General features: G+C 31.7%; 2 pseudogenes; both read right to left on the minus strand.

The window, feature by feature from the left end:
• Positions 1–332: 332 nt before the first annotated feature.
• On the minus strand, positions 333–1,012 carry LOC120158170 (annotated as a pseudogene).
• A 2,568-nt stretch (positions 1,013–3,580) lies between these two features.
• LOC120158229 lies at positions 3,581–7,352 on the minus strand (annotated as a pseudogene).
• Positions 7,353–20,485: the final 13,133 nt, after the last annotated feature.

Consider the following 20,485-nt stretch of genomic DNA (forward strand, 5'->3'; position numbering starts at 1 on the left):
AATATCTAAACTAGTTGAATAATTTCTTTTTTCTTGTGTAAAAGATTGATGCTTACGAGCTTTACCAGAGGAGTTGATAAACAAAAATAGTGTGGAAGCTGCATCATGAGCTTAAATTACTAGACAAGCAGGCAGGGAAGTAGCTTGTCAAAAGATGTGTATCTTTGCCTGTAAAGTAAGAAACACTAGGAAGTAAAGTAACTGTCATTCAAAGGTTGAAAAACTAATTGGTAGGCCCAATCACAAGTTAACAACTTGCACTTCAAAACATCTGATTTAACAAAGGACTACATTTTTAACCCAACCGTTCATCCGCCAGAAATTCTGGGAGATTACATCAACAATTTTGTTATGTGAATGGAGATATCATCTCGATCCTTGTGTCTTCCATTTCCCTTACACCAGCATTCCCATCTCATTAACCTCTCAGCAAATCTCCTTATTTCCACTCCCACAGTAGTTACCTCCGCCATCTTCCGGTCTAACCCTTTTCCTCCGCCCCCTTGGGAACGCTTCAGCCCTAGCAGGATATAATTAGTACTGCGGTTTTTACTAAACTGGTCTTTTTCATCACCATCCTCATCTTGTTCCTCCTCAATAACGTCATCTTCTTCGAATTTAGTAATTATTTCCAACCTCAAGTCCATTTTCCGAATAGAAATTTACCCCTGGTTGAAGGAACCAAGGAAGGCAGCGGTTGAGCAGGGCTAGGAAAAGGCTCATGGACGAGAGCTTCCAAGGCGTTTTAGAAAGGCCAAGGTGCGCCAGAAGCGAGGCCTCGGCGTTCGGAGCGGTAACGACCGCGTAGCTTCTCCATCTTATGAAGGCACTGGAGGGCTGTTTTGTCACGGCTACTTCTTTCCATTGCTAGGCTTTGAGTTTGGTGCGTCGGAGAGAATGCCATTCTCATGGTAGGCCTGGATTAGATTGAGGGTTTCTTGTGTGTCCAGGGAAGTGGTCGGGGCATTTGTTTTTCAGGTTTAGGGTCGGCTTCTGGAGATAGATATTGCATTTTCTTTGTGGAGAATGGGGGTTTCTAAACTTCAGAAATAGTAGGACCGCTACGCTAAGGGAAGGTGACGACTGAGTACATATATTACAACATCGTTTCGTTTGGCCTTCATTTTTAAGCTTTGATTAATCTACATCGATCTGAGTCGACTGTTTTTAAAGATGTTTATAACTATTATAAATCGATTCTTCATTCTTGTAATTGCCTCATAGAGCTTGTTCGCCTCTCCCACTTTTGGTTTTGGTATCTACAAACAATAATATTGTTTCTTTTTCTTTGATCGAAGTATTGCATTGATTATTAAGATTGGTTCATAAAATTCTTTTCAATCAAAAGTCACACTTGTATATCATTCTTTATTTCACTCGGGAAGTATATTACATCCAACATACCACATTCTTATCAAATTATTATTTTTAATGAATTGAGAATAAATTTACAATTAAGTTTTATTTTGGGTTAAATGTACCATTGCTCCCTAAACTACACCATTTGTACCGAGTTATCCCCTAAAATATTTTTTGGGAACGTTTTGTCATGTGAAGTTTAAATCGTTACCTTATTTGTCCTAATATGTTAACTTTGTTAAAAAAACACGTGGGTAAATTACATATTCAGTCACTCATCTATTCATGAGGTTCTATTTTGGTCAAACAACTATTTTTGTTTTCAAAATAATCACTAAATTTAAAATTTTGTTTCGTTTTGGTCATCAAATTCGATTAGATTTATTTTTTAAATTTACAATATATAATAATTCATTTATATCATATATTATTTTACTCGACACAAATTTAATGTATAATAATACATAATATTATATCGTAAATAATAAATAACATATTTACTTTTTTGTACTTAAAATTTTAATAAAGAAATATTAAATGATAAATTAAACTATTATAAATATTTCAAGAAATTAAAATATGAATGATTCATTATCCATTTTATTAAACTATAATATTAGCATAATCATCAAGTAAAATTTAAACTATAATATTACCCAAAAAACTATAATATTAGTAAAATTTAAATCTTACTCATCCAAATAAAATATGACCCAAAAATTCATATAATATTAGCATAAGACTCAATTTGTAATTCCAAAATTCGAGATACATTATCCATGTTATTAAAGTATAATTCATTCAAATTCATACTATATATTAAAATTAATCCGTACATCAAGAGGGAGGAGCAAGCTACAACAGAGCACCCTCTTTTTCGAGCTTCATCCGATTATTATCTGCATTGTTTAACGAACCAGCAAGTTTCATGCTTCTCATGATCACCAAATCCTCCATTGTTTCTTCCATCAAGGAAGGCAATTCACCGTCTGATGCTAATTTCGTCAGGTCCGACTCATCCAAACCTTTCGCATGGCCGAGGCTGCATCGATTCGATCCGTGCTTTGCCAATGCATCTTTAAATTTCTTGATCCGCGTATATGATTCGGATCAAACATTGTCGATAGATTAACGAGTAACTAACCCGAACGACGTCGAAAACTTACAGTAGCATTGGTGCAGCTGAAGCTGCAGAGCACAATCGGCCTTCAGCACCTCTATAGTACCTAAAGAATCACAAGACATGCATATTGAGACAGTGGCACACATTCTTCGGTTCCTCATAGTTAACTTCGAAATGGATAATGACTCGTTCATATTTTAATTTCTTGAAATATTTATGATATTTTACTTTAACATTTGATATTTTTTATTAAAATTTTAAGTAAAAACAACTAAATATGTTGTTTATTATTTACTTTATAATATTATTTATTATTATACATTAAATTTATGTGTCGAGTATAAAATATTTGATATAAATGAATTCTTATATATTATAAATTTAAAAATTAAATCAAATCGAATTGGGTGACCAAAACGAAACAAAAATTTAAGTTTAGTGATGATTAAAAAAAAGAACTAGTTGACTGACCAAAATAGAACCGCATGAATAGTTGAGTGACAAAATATGTAATTTACCCATGTGTCTTTTAACAAAGTTAACTAACAAATTAGGGCAAATAAGTTAACGATTTAAGGGGCAACTTGATACAAACGGTATAGTTTAGGGGGCAATAGTACATTTAAGCCATTTATTTTTTAACCCACAAAAAATCAATTTAAGTATCGTACTATAATTCAAGAACCAATCCGCTGATGAAGTCATGTTCCAACTCTACCGTGACTTGACTGCAAAATAATACTTAATTTTGTTGCCTAAATTATTAATGAAGTAGTAATAATTTCTTCTTTTTTCCGCTTTAATTGTCTATTAATCACATTACAAAATGTACCATCTACATACATTCCAAGACTATGTATAAATCAGAAATCATAAAGCATCTTTAAAAAAAATTAGTTGACCCTATTCCCATATGTAATGGGGTAAGGGGAGGTAGGATAGTAGGTTGCCCCAACGTCAGGTTGAGAACAGCTTCCGTGAGAGACATCCGACAGTCAAAATTATGAATTGTCCACCGTGAGACTCGATCCCACGACCACAAGGTTAAAAGCATCTTTAGTATACACTATCAATCTATTTAAGCTTTAGCTTTACAAGCATAACATCATCAAATGGGTTCTAGGGCTGTGAAATGAATGAGCTCAAGTACTGTTCTTTATAAAAGCCAGCAAACATGACGCGCCAAAATTCATACTACGTGCAGAAACTTGAAGTACATGTAACTACTATGCTCTGTCAAAACGGTTTATTTATATGGTATACTATACCTCCCCTCCCCCTACCTCGCAACTTTGTATCCACCTTGGCTGCCATTTCGAAGACCACCCGGAAACAGAAACCAAAACGGAAATGAGATTTGAACGTTCAAAATAGAGACTGATGTAAAAGAGTGAGTCAACCTGATTGAAGCAGCCATTTGAGACGGGCATCCAAGTCCTGCTGATATATATAGACAAAACAAGATAGCATGTCGGCTAGGCAACCTCAGAGCACGATCAAAGCAAGCAAATTCCTTAAACAAGTCTAGTTAGAAAAGTTCAAAAGCAAGCAGTAAGATATTTCACTAGTAATACCAAAAAAAAAAACACAACCTTGGATCAATAATCTCCAATAATTCGTTATGGAATTTGTTCCCGAGAACATGTAAGATCAAAGAATACTCATTGATTAGTTGAAACCCAGTCTTCAAAACAAAAGCATGCATCGATACACATTTCTTTGTGATCAAACATTTCAATATTACAGTACATGAATCTTTGCAGTAGTATTTGGATCAAGAAAGCCTTTTGATGTGTTCCACAGTAGTTTGAATCCACTTCCAGCATTAACTATGTACATTTGATGTAAAGTCTGTGGAGAGAATGCAGATGTAAGCAACAATAGAGGAATTTATACATGAAAAACTAAGACACACACGCGCATATTTATATATATTCAATCAGCTTTATGAAACAATTAAGATACCTCAGGATAGTTGTCACCATCAATTTTCTGTATGTGCATCAAAGATCATGTGCAACCTTGCCAAAACTCACCCAGTTCTGCATAAGAAGGAAATAATGTGAAACATGAATACTTGATATGGGATTAAATGCATATGATTTTTTAATACTAACCAACCCCTGGACATCTAATATTGTTGTCGTACTATCTATGTGCCTCTGAGCAGCAATAGAACAGGCAGGAAACTTCTCCAAAAAAGCCTTCTCAAATCCCTGCACATGATATTTTAAAAATCTTTCAACTGTAGTGATCTTCATTAGCTTGGCAGGGTCAGTTTTACCAATTTTTTCAATATAAACAGGGTGACCCTGTTTGTCCACACCATGGTAACCATGGGGGTAACACTGCTGAACTTCAAATTCATCATACACAAAATCCTGCATGTTCATCATAGCACGTGTTAAAACTATGAAATACTAAACTACTACCAACAGAAAAGACATACAGCACATTCTTCACAAACAACAAGATAGACAAAGATGCTATCTCCGTCATCTAATCATGAAGTGCAGTGAAAATTTAAATAATCCAATTTTAAAGATGATAAGAGGTGACTTTTACCTGTATAATAGTATCTACTCCATACTCTTTCCTCCAGTTCAGCATATCTTCCCACATCTGCATGGTTTCATCAAGGTCAAACTTCCTTGCTTTTAAAAATCTGCAAAAACAAATTCCACATTTTTTTTAAATGAATGAACATAGTTGAATGGAGGATCTTGAACATAGGCCTTTTGTTTTTTTGTATTTTTTAAATTTTTTGGGGGATGGGAGTTATAAGTTGGAATAAGTATTTCTTTTCTCAAAAATATAATTTAAAGTGGAGCTTAGTTTCCACTTCCATGTCTACTAGTTATGGAAATCTACTCCAGTGTTGAGTGGGGGTCACCAGCTCAACAAGCATACTTCAGTTATGCATCACTGCAAACCATCAGACGAATTGGCGTTATACACAATGTTCAAAGTTCAAACCTTAGTTTTATTAGAATGAGTTTACTCAGATCCTGTGAGTTAGACGGTGGATTTTTAAATAATTCATTTGTGTAGAGAAATACAACTCTTTAATCCTTGCTCCTAAAAAATTGATATGAAAAATAGAACACGGCCCAAAACTCAATAAAGGGAGCAGTTGCAGTTCAACAAATGAGAAAACTGAAGATGGTTTGATATGTTACACCATGCTACCACCATTCTAAGCAGACAAGAAACATTTCTGATATATGCCATGTCTAAATAGACAATCCAAATATTGCTTTCTATATTGCATATGCTGAAATTTTTAAGTGGAGTTATTCGCTTTGGGTTTCTGTCTTCTTATATTCAGTTGAGCCCTTCATCCATTACCAATTGTTTTTAGTTTACATCTGACATGGTATAAGAGCAAGCCTAACCCCATGTAAAGATTGTAAGGCTCTATTTAGGGGTGAGCGAATTTGATTTTATAATTCGAATTTGACTTGAAATTTTTTCGAGTCGAGTCGATTTATTTGAGTTTTTGTTTAAATTTAATCATAAATATTTATAATATTATAGTACTATTTGGTTCCAATTTTAACGGTTTTCTATAACCATATACAATACATATATATTTATTCATATTTTTCCAAATATGGTATTTATATATCATGCAGAGTCGAGGGATTCAACTCAAACTTGAAAATCAATCTGCTTATTACTAAAAAAATTTAGTTATTCAAGTTGTATTTTATAACTCAATTTGAACTTGAAATTTTTTCGAGTCGAGTTTTGCTCTTGTTTTCAGCAATTAACATATATAAATTCTTCTTAAAGTCAATTGGTAGGGAGAAGTATTCAAATCAGTATGGTGTGATTCAAACTATCTTTGGGAATTTCAAAACAGCACAGGTTTTGTTTAATGGAATGATCTCATTTCTTATCAACATGGTAAATGCTAAGTGGCCACACAAATGAATAACATTACTTTCTTCCAAAAACTGCAATACGAAATCTGTTTACCTTAACAAAGTGTGGTAATCATCAAAATGTGAAGGAGGCTGATCCGTTGCAAGCAACGCCTGGCGAAAAACTCTGACAGCTTTTTCCTCCTCCGCATCCCTTACATCCTCTATGGAAATTGCGGTGTATTTGCAATCAGACACACTTCTGCTACTCTCCCTTAGGCTATGAGTTAGCTTCGTCGAAGCAGTTATTGCTTTCTTCTTCAGAGATCTCCCTCGCATCCTTCTTTTCTCTTCTTCAGAAGTCCCAATTTCCTTCATTCACAATTAACTCTCCTGGTATTGTTAAAAAAATAGAAAACAACGTAAATTTAATCCCAAAGTCACCATTTGATCAGAATTGTATCTGCAACCAAACAGACACAGCAAATCTCAGAACTAATAAAACCTGCTAGTTTTATATGCTAGGAAATCTTCCAATCTGTGCAATTCTCTTTTACTGCTCATTGCTGTCAAAAAACGACGAAATTAACCAAAAATTCAAGCTCTGGATAAAAAAACGACATGAATCGGCATACAGAAAAAATGGATTATCACTAGTAAGAAAAAGGACCGAAATTCAATTACGTCAGATCCTAAAACAAACACAATATATATATTGCATAATTTCTTTTCTTTTTGGGTTCATTCGATGGCATCATTAATGTAATAATATGTCGATAAATAACAAAAGAATCTTCAACAACAAAAAAAGTATCAAAAATACCCTGAAAAAAAACCGCTTTCACTTCACACGAATTGAGAGATCAAATTCACGAGACTGGTTTTCCGGATTCTCTCGTTATATCTTTATAGGTTTTATATGATAATCGAAGCCAAACTTAAGAAGATAGCTGGCGGGCTGTTCAATTTATCGATTTTAGAATAAGGTACAAAAAATTATTGCTCCCAACTCAGCCCCCCTCTTTTAGGGTAGGGTTAGTTAGCAGACGAACTTAGCAGAGGCGTGTTCGTTATCAAAATGCTTTTTTTTTCTTTATTTATTTTTACAAAAAGAAATTTTCGTTTTCGGATAAAGGAATTGAAGGTCGAAACGTGTTAAAGTAGCCCGAAAACTCCGATTTAACTACTCAAGCGGCGGTGATACGTCAACGGCTAAGATTTTTGTTCGTTGCCTTGGTCTTGAGAGGGAGGGAGTGACGCGGGGTTTCGAATTTAACCGCCGTTTGTTAAGAACGGTCGGGAATTAGAGATGGTTTGGTGATATGATCTGGATAAAACAAGAGCTGAAACTGTATCAATATGACTATATAAATATAACTATGAGCCAGATCGTACTTAACATTATTAATTTATTTTAGGGAAAACTACATAAATGACTATATAATTATGAGTCAGATCATGAAATGAACATCATTTTAAAATTGTGATAAATATACTACTGAATTATTTAAATGGGTTCAAAATGGCCACACGATATTAACATTTAACGGAGGTGTTTATGTGGCAGTTAAAAAATTGATATAATTAGGGCATAGGTCCTTGTAAAATTACGTATTTGCTACGCTGGCACCCTACTTTATTTTCTTCAATTTTGGTCATTACTTGTATATGATTTATTTCCTTGAATTTTCATTTAATTCAATTTCATCCTTATTTTTTTTAATTTTTCTAATGCCTTAATTTGAGCATTAACTTTAAAATCTTTTATTCTAGTCATGTATTAAATTTATAGATTAAATCCCCTAGATTTTAGAATTAATCAATTAGATCACCAAGATTAATTTTAATTCTTAATTTTTAATTAGGTCTTAATTTCAATTTAATTTAATAAATTTATTTCTCCAATCAAATTGGGACACATATCACAATCTTATGATTATAATTTGAATATTAACTATAATATATATATTATCATTAATTATAATATAATATATATAATAATTTGAATATTAAATTATTTTAATGATTTCTTATATATATAATCATTAAAAAATAAATATAAAATAGTAAATTTAGTTTAAAAATATTAAAATCTTAAATCAATTATAAATAAACTATTATATTTCTTTTAACGATTTAAGTGTTGTCATGTTATTAACTTAATAATATGAAACATTAATTATATTATTTATTAACCATATTATGTCAATTACATCTCCCTTATATCGCAATAATTTCATAATTAATAAAAACTATCTGACTTCACCACGAGCACTCCCAGCATAAGCCTTGAACTCATATTTATCAAAGTATGTATACGAGAGGAAAAAGATGATTGTGAAAGTATGTTTGAATTCATATTTTATTCGCTTGACAAATGACATATTTTCTCACATATAGGTCCTTATATTTTGTACATTTTACAGTTTAGTCACTCTCCTCACTCCTTCAAAGTCCTACCACTAAGGGTGTTCAAAATCAGGTACCGTGTCTTCGAGTATCCGAAATACTAGGTACCATGAATTTTTAGTATCAAAATTTTGTCCCGTGTCTCGACCCATTACCCATATTTTCGATTCACATGTACCCTATTTATAATTTTTTTTATAATTATATTATTTTAAATAAAATATGAAAAAAAATCTAAAATTTAAAATTCAAATGTCTATAATATATAATTCACACATAAAGTTTAAAAAATCAAATTAAATAATTGAAAAAATATTAAAAATTAAAGCAAAAATTATAATTAAATTCCAAAATGTTTCGAAGTTAAAACAAATATTTTTAAAAAAAATTAGAATGTTATGGTGGAAAAATTTAAGAAATTAGGAATTTAGAATGTTAGAGTGAAATAATTTGAGAATTATAAATAAAAAATTTAATATAAATTAAAAATTAAAAATTAACCATGTATTGGGTATGTGGGTACCTGATTAAACAACATTTTGTTATATTAAATTGAAATTACGACCTAATTAAAAATTAAGAATTAAAGTTAATCTTGATTATCAAATTGATTAGTTCTAAAATCTAGGGGATTTAATCTACAAATTTAATACATGACTACATTAAAAGATTTTAAAGTTAATTCTCAAATTAAGGCATTAGACAAATTAAAAACAAAATCAGGATCAAATTGGATTAAATGAAAATCCAAGGAAACAAATCATATACAAGTAGTGACTAAAATGAAAGAATACAAAGCAGGGTGCCAGTGTCGTAAATATGTAACTTCATAAGGACCCGCGCCCTAGTTATACTAAGTTTTTATCTTCCACGTAAACACATCTGTTAAATATTAACATCATGTTGCCATTTTGAATCCATCTAAATAATTCAGTGGTATATTTATCACAATTTTGAAAATAGTGGTCATTTCACGACCTGGCCCATAGTTATGTGGTCATTTATGTTGTTTACCCTTTATTTTATTTAATCACGGTTAGAATATATATTTGGGTAAAATACACTGGTAGCCAATTAAATTTTAGGCTACATTAAATTTGATCACTTAACGTTTAAAACTTGCATAACGGTGATTAAACTTATGATTCAGTTTTTTAAAGGTCATTGGCATTAGCTGGCGATAAAAAATGATAGCTTTGTATGTTAAAATCTTATTATGAAAAAACTATAATTTTTCAAATTGACAATTGATGCAAAGATTAAGTCTTTGATGGAAATAACTTGATCATAAGATTAATATAATTTTGATTTTAAGTTGATCTGATGATTAATAGTGAGGGTTTATAAAATTTTTATTTTAACTTATATTTGACCGATGATTCTCTCTTATTGTTTTTACAACCACTTGTTGATTTTTCGATCAATAATATCATGAAACTACTCTTCTTCTCTTTCTGTTTTTAGTTTAAACTTATCTGAAAAATCTTACAATCTCCTTAAATCTCAATCGAAACTAAAAAATAAAACTTTTTGTTATGTCAATCTTAATCATAAATCAACTTGAAATCGAATAATATTAATCTTCTGATCAAAAGAAATCTCTTTTACTGTTGAGATTAATCGTCGATCGTTCTATTCATCAAAAGATTTACCCTTACCATTTGAAAATTTAAGGATTGGGGGATAACACTTTAACATTCCATGTGAGAATTTCTTAACCAAGGCTAAAGAAAGTTGTTGTAATAAAAATAAATTAAAAGTTTGATGATAGTAATATATATTTTAAAAGTTTAGTGACTAAAATGAAAGTATCCTAAAGGTATTGTGCCTACCGTAGTAATTTAGGATTCAAAACTCTATGTCAATAGCCGACCAGTGCTTCTCAAGTGTTTTTTTTTTTTGTTGTTGAAAATTTACATAAATAACTTATAAAAATATACAAATATAAATTGATATATTTAATAATTATTATTAAATTTGAATCAAATAAAAAAATTGGAATACTTTATTATCATAATTCGATATGATATTGGGTCCACAGTATAATTGAAAATAAAATTTATAGAATATGCACACGTAAATAAATCGAAGTTAGTTTTATACGAGAGAAACGATGTCATTCATCACCAAAAAAAAACCAAATAATCATGGTTGTGACTAGATTGTTGGAGGTCATGTGCAAATTCTTATAAATGGACTCTTAGATTTAGAATTTTTTTTTGGGCCCTTATTTTTTGAGGCTTTTTAATGGCAACAACTGATAGATATACTCGATTTCGGGACTTTTTTTTAAACTTCTTAATAACAACAACTGATAAATATACTCGATTTTGAGGTCTCTATTTTTTGAGACCCTGCGTCGTCGCGCACTTTACATACCCGCAATCACGCCCCTACCAATAATGTATGTGGTCATAAATCAGTTGGTCAATTAATAGGATGCCAACAATATTAAAAACCCTTTAAGATAAAAGTTCTAGTAGCTTTTTTTCTTCTCTTTTTTTTTTAATTTATGTCAATTTTATTGATTAATTTATTTTTTTATTTAAGTGACGACGATATTAATTTTAATACTGATTGTCGTTTGTCGGATATTTTTTTTTAGTTTTTTAATAAGAATAATTATGTCCTTGTGAAATATTTTCTATATTTATAACAAGTTTATCTATACTTTTGTGACATGTTTTTCTCTGCCTTTTGGTAGTTTACGATTATTTTCCTTTCCTTTCGATTTTTTGTCGTTGTTTTTGTTTATCTTTTTTTTTCTCAGGATTAGATTTGATATCGTTACGACTAATTGGTGCTTATTTGTTATTATGATGATTTTCCATGCTTTAGACCCTCAGATTGATTTGAATACGTGTTTTGCGTTCGTAGATAATTTTCTCACGTCGCTTGACTCTAATTTATGATTTGTTGATGGTCTTTCAGTAGTTTCATCTCCTTTTGTGATTCGTTTATCAATGCAATCAGATTTGTTTGTATATTTATTTTACTTCTTTAGTCCTTATGTAATATAAGTAGTTAATTTTTATCTTAATAGTAATAAAAAAATGTCATAATTATATTTTAAGTTTACAGTTATACTTATAAATTTTCATTGTAATTTTAGATATTTTTTATTTTTAATAAAATTATGACTTTTTATATAAATAATAATAATAGGACGCCAACCATAAATTACAGGAAAGTTAGTAACCTCTTTCAACGCCACAATAATAGCACAGCATTTATTTCAATACCTAAACTGTAATTTCATCAACTTCCATAGGCTGCCCCTTTTGGCCTAACCCTATGCACACCAACGCGCCATCTAATTTGGCTTTGACTTTTTATTTGCAAGTGGCCAACAGTGGACCGACCCCAAACACTGTAATTTCATCAACTTTTGTTTCTTAAATGTAATGACCCAAGACAAAAAAAAAAGAATGTCGATATGTGTGAGTAGTTAAGGAGACAGACTTGAAATCTATTGGGCTTCGCCCGCGCAGATTCGAACCCTGCATCGACGGATTCCCCCCCCCCTTTCTTCATGGTGTTTGATTTACAATCACCGATCAATCCAATTTACATTAGAATAATATGACTGTTGAGTGGTGACAATTTCAATTTTTTATCATAAAATAATAAATTAGTTTAGACTAAATTAATAAAATAATAATATAATTAATAATCAGGTTTAATACTTTTATTTAACCTATCAGTACAATCATTTTTAAAATGATATTTAATAAATTTAAAAATGAATATAACATTGTATAGTGATAAATGTTTTGTTGTTATCCTTTAAAATTCTAAGTTTAAACATCATTAATATCAAAGGTATGAACGTTTAATGTAAAACGATTTAGGGTAATCTTTAAATATATATTACATTATATTTGTCCCTTATTAATAAAAAAATGAATATGATATTTGTTTCTCTTATTTACCGATCGAAAACTTGAAATTGTAGGGTGAACTAAGATCCATTCCATTGGAGATAAGACCGGTGATTCGGGGGTAGAACTTCATGAGAGTTAAAGATATCCTTAATTTTTTAAGTATTAATTAATAGTAAAAATATATATTAAAAAAATAAAGAAAAATTTATCATACCCTTTCAATTAAAAAAATATATTTATGAAAAATAAAAAATTACTATCTCCGCACCTGCGACGATCATGTCAATAATAAAATAAAATGAACTTAGAAATTTAATTTAGTCGATTCGTTACATCCATCACAAATAAGATCAAAATTTTCAAATACTTGACCGTTACCTTCTTCATTCGTTATCAAAACATAAGTTGTCTTCAAGAAGAACACACAAAACTCTTGGAATTATCAACATGTTGATTCTACTGTAAACTTTAGCTGTTTCTGGATCTGCTCCAAGCTCTTGTGGTTCAACATGGGAGATGTTTGGAGCATGAGAAGCAAGCTCTTGTCAAGGTCAAGGTAGGACTTATTAACTATGGAAACCTTGTCATGTGGGAGATGTTTGATCATGATGGCTTTACTTGTATTCCCGTTGACGATGAAATAAGCTCTTCCTTGCTCAACTTGAGGCATTTGAGTCACCTTGATCTTAGCTCCAATCAGTTTACGCAAACCCCAGGGTTCATTGGTTCACTCAATCCCTTCCATTGTCATCTCGAAGCTCGAATTCAGGAACCCTGTCATATTTATGCTCATTGATTGATGAACTTCAGAAAACTGGAGGTTCACAATTAACCTGGAAAGAAACAGTTTATCGGGTGTAATACGGGGCTCTTTCGACTCACCCAACAAACTTCAAACGCTGCGGTTGAACTGTTGATTTGTCAAGCAATCGACTTTCCGGTTAAATCCCATTGAGCTTGGCTGATCTCTGTTTGTTTAGTTACTTGAATTTATCAAATAATAATCTGTCAATGGAAATTCCATTGAGCACTCAACTGCAACGCTTTCATGTTGCATCGTATGAGGGAAATGTAGGGCTTTGTGGACGATGCCAAACGCCCAGTAAAACCTGCTTGTTTCTGATTTTCAGGTAGTTTGGTTGACTGGCTATGCTTGAAAATGGCATTGATTGAAGCAGAAGTGCAGACGAGACAGAGAAGCTAAGCGGAAGAAGCAAACTTTACATTCATGGTATAAATTACATAACTTGAACTAAAGCATTTATTTTCGATTTTAGATTAATCGCATAAAACGTTCTCATATTCCGACCAATATTCTAAATTAGTTCTGTAGACATCAATTTTTCCATTTTAAATTTAAATTTATTATTATTATTATTATTATTATTATTATAATAATTATTATTATTATTTTATATTATTTATTAAATATTACAAAACCCAAATCACAGCCCATTTACAATATCCAGGCCCAACCTGAATGGCCCAACAGATGACTCCAAACCTTTTTAGGATTTGTAACATTTCAGCTAGGGTTTTCTAACCCTAGCCCGCGCGCCGCCGCCTCAAGTCTCCAAGAACTCCCAGCAGTTGCCTTTGCCGACACCTCCCAAGCCAGATGGTCCAACCAGCTGCTGTCGATGCCTTGCTGCCACGCCGCCTCAAGGAAGACTCCAGAACGCCAGATGGCAGCACACAACCATCCCTACGATGAGTCAACAACCTAGCTTTGGTGACTCACCGAGGTTTTCCTCTCGGGACCGGTACAAGTAAAACATCATGGTGGCTATAAAAGCCACCGAATCCTGCAAAAGAAGAGAGAGGGCCACGGCAGAAGACAGAGAGCAATGGAGAACAAGAGACCACAACAACAACGAACGGAGAGAACAGAAACAACGAGTAAACAAAGAGCAATAAACAAACACCCACATCCAACAGTAAGCCAAAAACAGAAAACAAAGAGAGAAAAGCCGAGATATTTACCTCATCGGAGCCTCCCTACGCCGTTGAAACCGAAACATCGGAGGTAGATCTACGTGTTTTGGTAAGATTTTAGGCTAAAACAACTTTAGATTTGAGTATAGAAAAATAGAGGCTTCGATTTGGGGTGGATTTTGTAATTTCCGGCCACCGGATACGGTGACCGACAGCGAAATTAACAACGGCAGACGGCTGCTGATCGGTGACCACCGTTCCTCCAGTGGGAGGAGACTAGAGAGAAGCGAGAGAGAAATGCTTCTCTCGTTTTTAGAGAGAAAGGAAGAAAAGAGGAAATGAGAGAATGGCCCGTAGGGCCAGCCATTTGGGGGTTAAATACTCTCTCCCAAACGACGCCATTTTGGGAGAGGGTGTTTCTATAATTTCCTAAGGGGTAAACCCCTTCTGCAGTGTTCCATGTTTGTAATCTTTACAAAATAGTCACCAACAGTTATTTTTATTTATTTTAATTTGATATTCGAATTTTAATATATTATGTTTTAGTCATTAATCAGTGAATATTTATATATTTAGGATAAATATCATATTTAGTCCCTCATATTTTTATATTTAATATTTCAATCCCGAATAACTAATATAGGTTAAATCACACTGTTAGCGCTCAAATTTTATAATATTTCAAGTTAGAGCATTTAAGTTTTATAGCTTATAATTTAATCATGAATTATTTTTACCATAAGTTTTTTATTTTATTATTTACACCTATAGTTTTAATTTTCTATATTCTAGCCATATATCATTATTATGTTTAAATTATACTTTTAATACCCATATTTTATGTATTTCGAATTAGGATTTTGAGTTTTATATTTTAGTCACTTATATTTTTAATTTAACCATAAGTTTTAATATTTTTCAATTTAATATTATTGCTTTCAATCTCTTTTATTTTGATCATTATTTTTTTACTTAATATTATATTAATAATAAAATACCATATAATATTAATTTTATTTTGATCCTATACTTTAAATATAATATTTTATTTATTTATTTATGTTTTATTCACTAATATTTACATGAAATGCAATATTAGAATTTTATAATAATATTTATTTTTAAATATTAAAGAAAATGGTAATCTTAAAGCAACTAGATGTCCTATTCTGATATTTAAAAAATAAATAAATATTTTACTTATAAAAGCCAGAAAAACATATTGTTTTATTAAAGAAAATTATTATTTTTAATATTTATTTAAATATTAAGAAAGGGCAGTATTAAAGCAACTGGATGTCCATTTTCTGATATTTTTATATAAATATTTTACTTCTATCAATTATATATATATATATATTAATAGAAATGTTTTATTAATATTTATTTATTTTTTAATATTAAGAAATGAGCTGTCTTAATGCACCTAGAAGCCCTTTTATGATATTTCTAAATAAATAAATATCTTTTATATATATATATATATATATAAATTAATATATTTTCTTAAAATTATAAATTTGAAATAACATGATTAAAAATTAAATATATTTTTGAATTTTTAAATTTCCAATAATAGAGACAATTTATAATTAATGAGTACCGATTTTGGGCGTTGTGGGGGTGCTAATCATTCCCCAAACGTAATCGACCACGAATCCCTTTTATTATTAAAAAGAAAGAATTTTTGGTTAAAACGCAGACAAGTTTATCTTTTAACTGATGTTTTCTTAAAAACTCTTTTAAAAGATAATTTTAGGTATTCGACCTACCTGACCCAAAAGGTCGATGGCGACTCCTAAAACATTTTAAAACCATTTATTCACATCACTTTTCCCGCCAAGTAAAAATTTCGTGCCCGGGTAAAAATCGGTTACGACAGCTTGGCGAGTCCGCTGGGGACCAGTCAAGCATTTAAATGAATTATAAATTGTCTTTATTAATTAGAAATTAAAAATTCATATATTTAATTTATAATTCTTTTTCTTTTAAAATTTTTATACTTATTATTTTATAATATTTTATATATTCTTCTTTATGATTGTTTTTATTTTATTTAAAGGTATTAAATTTCATTTTTTATTTGTTTGTCAGATGTCTGAATATTTCTCCTCACACACAACACATACATTGCATAACATAAGCTTTTTAATCAAGCTTGTCCCTTTTAAGTGGGAGTGAAAGCGACGTCTTCGTGGGAATTTATTCTCCGTGTCAGGCATAGAGAAATGTGTCCCCTCGAATTGAACTCGATCCACTTTAGTCTGTAGTAGACTAGGATTGAGGGTTGGCAGCCCAAGGGGGCACTAACAAGGACAGTTCGAGTACCTTTACTCCTAGAACTGAAACCCTGCATATAATAAACCCTAGAAACTCTCCTGATCTAAGACAGTATTGAACCTCTGTCCGTAGGTGTACACAAAGGAGAAATAAGCTCTAGCTTTTAATTTATTTAATTTATTATTTTTCTCTCTGAATAAATGCATGCGAACTAAAAATCATGCAGTTAGGTTAATTTTTCCAAACAAAGCATGGAACTAGAAAGCATGAGGTTAGGATTTATACCTTGATAGATAGAAATATTTTCTTTCCATTAGTTGGTACTAACCATTTTTTTCTTATCTTTTTTAGTGCATGTTATTTTGCTCTAACTTGTTTATATTAATTTCTTTTGTCTGCATTGCATGATCATGGCATAACCAAAAGGTGTTGACTTGAAAGACAATTCATCAAATTGGAAAGAAATCATAAATGGACAAAAAGTTTTATGATCGAACAAAATATGAAGCGGTTAAGGAATGGCATCCCGAGGGAACTCCGAGGATAGAAGAGAGCTATGCACCCAAAGATCATATGCCCATTGAAGAGCAAAAGGAGATACGAAAAATAAGAGAGCAGATGTCTAAGATGATGGAAATAATATTTGTTTTGACCAAAGGAAAAGAGATTCCTGCACAAAAAGATATAGAGATCAATGAACATAATCTTGCAATTTCAAATATGCAAGGGACTTCTGATCCTAATCAATTGGAGAAGTTACAGACAATCATCATTCGTATTCACAAGTCGTCTGGAGATACCAAAGAAATGATGACAACTGTAAAAGCTCCTAGAGAAGACAAGAAATCATGTAACTTGAAATCATCGAAGTTTAGTATGCTCCCAGCATCTAAAAATTAGGTTCAATCCAAGAAAAAATGCGGTTCTCATGTTGATGCTATACCTATATCATATAAAGAGTTGTATGAAAAGCTACTTGAAGCACGAGAAGTGGCTTCATATTACATAAACCATTCCAACCTCAGTATCCAAATTGGTATGACATCAACGTTCATTGTGAATATCATGCCGGAGTTCAATGACATACCATCGAGAATTGTTTGCCTTCAAACTTTGAGTCCAAAGTCTTTTGGATCATAGAACCTTACAATTTATGGTAAATGATTGACCTAGTTTGATAACCAAAGGTCCTGTTAGATTAATACCAAAAGTCTTTAAAGGTAAGAGTATCAGTAGGGAAGCCCAGAAAGAAGATTTACTGAGGTTCGAGGCTCAAATACGTCATTTAAAGATGGAAAATAATAAATTGAGCATCAAAATGAAAACCATGTAGGAAGATTTCCAGAATATCAATCAAGCGTTTCGAAATACTGGCATAGGAAACACCCCAGAAGAGTGGATAACAGGGGTCACCAAACTGAAAAAGAGTTGTAACATACATAAAGATCTTATCCAAGAACTTCTTGAACACAAAGGTTCTCTCACAAGGGAAAATGAGCAACTCCGAGAATTGACACAGGAGATGAAAGAACACCAGAATATCATGGAAGAAGCTGCAGTCCAGACAAGAAATATGACCCATAAACTGATAAACCAAGTTGACTTTACAAAGAATTAAAGCAGACTGATAACTCAACTTTTGAGCATGAATAGAAACTAACTTGGCTTTAGAGAAGTTAGGAGGGAAAGTTATCCCCTATATGTAAAGTTTTAGATAGGACTGAAAGTTGTCCCCTACATGTAAAAGTTTTGTTTGATGCACGGAAACTTTTGTGTTCAATGAAATTTGTTCTAAGATGATCACTCTTGAGTAACACCTTTTCATACATGCATTTTCATTTTGCATCTTTACATTTTCATTTATACTTTTATGTTTACTTTTTTATTACACAATTTACATTTTTATTGTTACATTCACATATTTACATTTGCGTTTTGCATTTTTTTCATTTTTAAGTTTATATTTATATTTTCATTTTTGCATTTGCATATTTGCATAATTACATTTTATTTCAAACTATTCTACATGCATTTAATCATGACAACGTGGAATAATTCGTGGAGAATTCCATGACATAATCAAAGTGGAGTTAACTTGGTCTTCCTAAAGAAGGATAATAGCCATGAATGAGATTTTAGCAAGGGTTGGTAGAATCGAGAAACTACAAGAGCAATTTATCGAGACACAACAAAAGATGACTGATCAAGTAAAAAAGTTTCAAGAGGATTCAAAGGAACAACTGACCAAATTGATTGACCTGATGAATATTGTAATCCATGGAGAGAAACTGTTGAGTTAATCGATTGACGAAATCGGCCAAGAGGGGGGTGAATTGGCAATTAAAAATTTTATGGAAGCTTTTGCAGAAAATTGAAAGTAATTGCACAGTGATTTACAGTGGTTCGACTTTCTCAAATAAAGTCTACGTCCACTACCTTAGCTATCCACACTAAGGATTTTCCAACAAATTCACTAATTTGTTCTTTCTTTTGAGGCCAAAGAGATAACCTTACAATTCCCTCAAGAGTATACCCCAACTCTTGAGAACACTCTTTTTCCCAAAGAGAAGATTACAAATTTGCAAACTTACAAGAAAACCTCACAAGGTAAGATGTTTGCACAATTCTAGAACAAGAAAAGAACACTCAAAGAAAATTACAAATGAGCACAATAAGTGTTCTTTGAAAGCAAAATGAATATTGAATGAAAATTGGCTTGAATTGCACAAACTTTGTGTTTGATGCTTTCTCTCTTGTTTCTCTATGATTTCTTGCTGATCAAGGGCTTCAGAACTTGTTTAAATACACATTGAATCACTTCTGAACGTTGGGGATGATTAGAGAAGATATTATAGCCATTTTAGTGTGAAAACATTTAATAAAATAGCTTGGAGCGTGGGGGGAATCGGTTCCCCCTTGAAGGGAATCGGTTCCTAAGTGTAAAATTCAAATATTTCGACCGTTGTACAAGGGGGAATCGGTACCCCCTTGGGGGGGATCGGTTCCCTCCGAGCATACTGGAATTCTCGGAGCAAAACTGTTTAGGGGGAATCGGTTCCTCCTATGGGGGGAATCGGTTCCCTCCGAGCATTCTGGAAATCTCGGGGCCAAAACCATTTAGGGGGAATCGGTTCCTCCTATGGGGGGAATCGGTTCCCTCTGAGCAATCTGTAATTTTTGGCTTTGAATTGGTTCGAAATACTTTGTAAGATTATTTTGAAATTGTTTTATGATTAAAACTTAATTTTACACTTAAGTAAGGATTAAAAATGATTTTTGAAATATTTGGAGTAATGTTTTGATATTCGAATAGTTATATCGAATATACTTAGAAAATCATTTGGAAAATCTTAAAATCCATTTAACTTAATTTGTTATATCGAAATATCAAAATGTTTCAACAATCTCCCCCTTTTTGATATAACAAAACATTTTAGTAATTTTAAGAATTTTGAAATCAAGTTTTGAAATTACTCCCCCTTACATTAACACTTATTCAATTTATTATGTAAAACATTTAACACCTTCAATTTATTATGTAAAACATTTAACACCTATTCTTCTCCCCCTTTTTGTTAAATCAAAAACACATTGTAAAACAAGGTTTTGAAATCATTTAGCCAATTGAT

This window comes from Hibiscus syriacus, unplaced genomic scaffold (genome assembly GCF_006381635.1).
Source record: "Hibiscus syriacus cultivar Baekdansim isolate YM2019G1 unplaced genomic scaffold, ASM638163v2 tig00111309_pilon, whole genome shotgun sequence".
Taxonomy (NCBI): Eukaryota; Viridiplantae; Streptophyta; class Magnoliopsida; order Malvales; family Malvaceae; genus Hibiscus; species Hibiscus syriacus.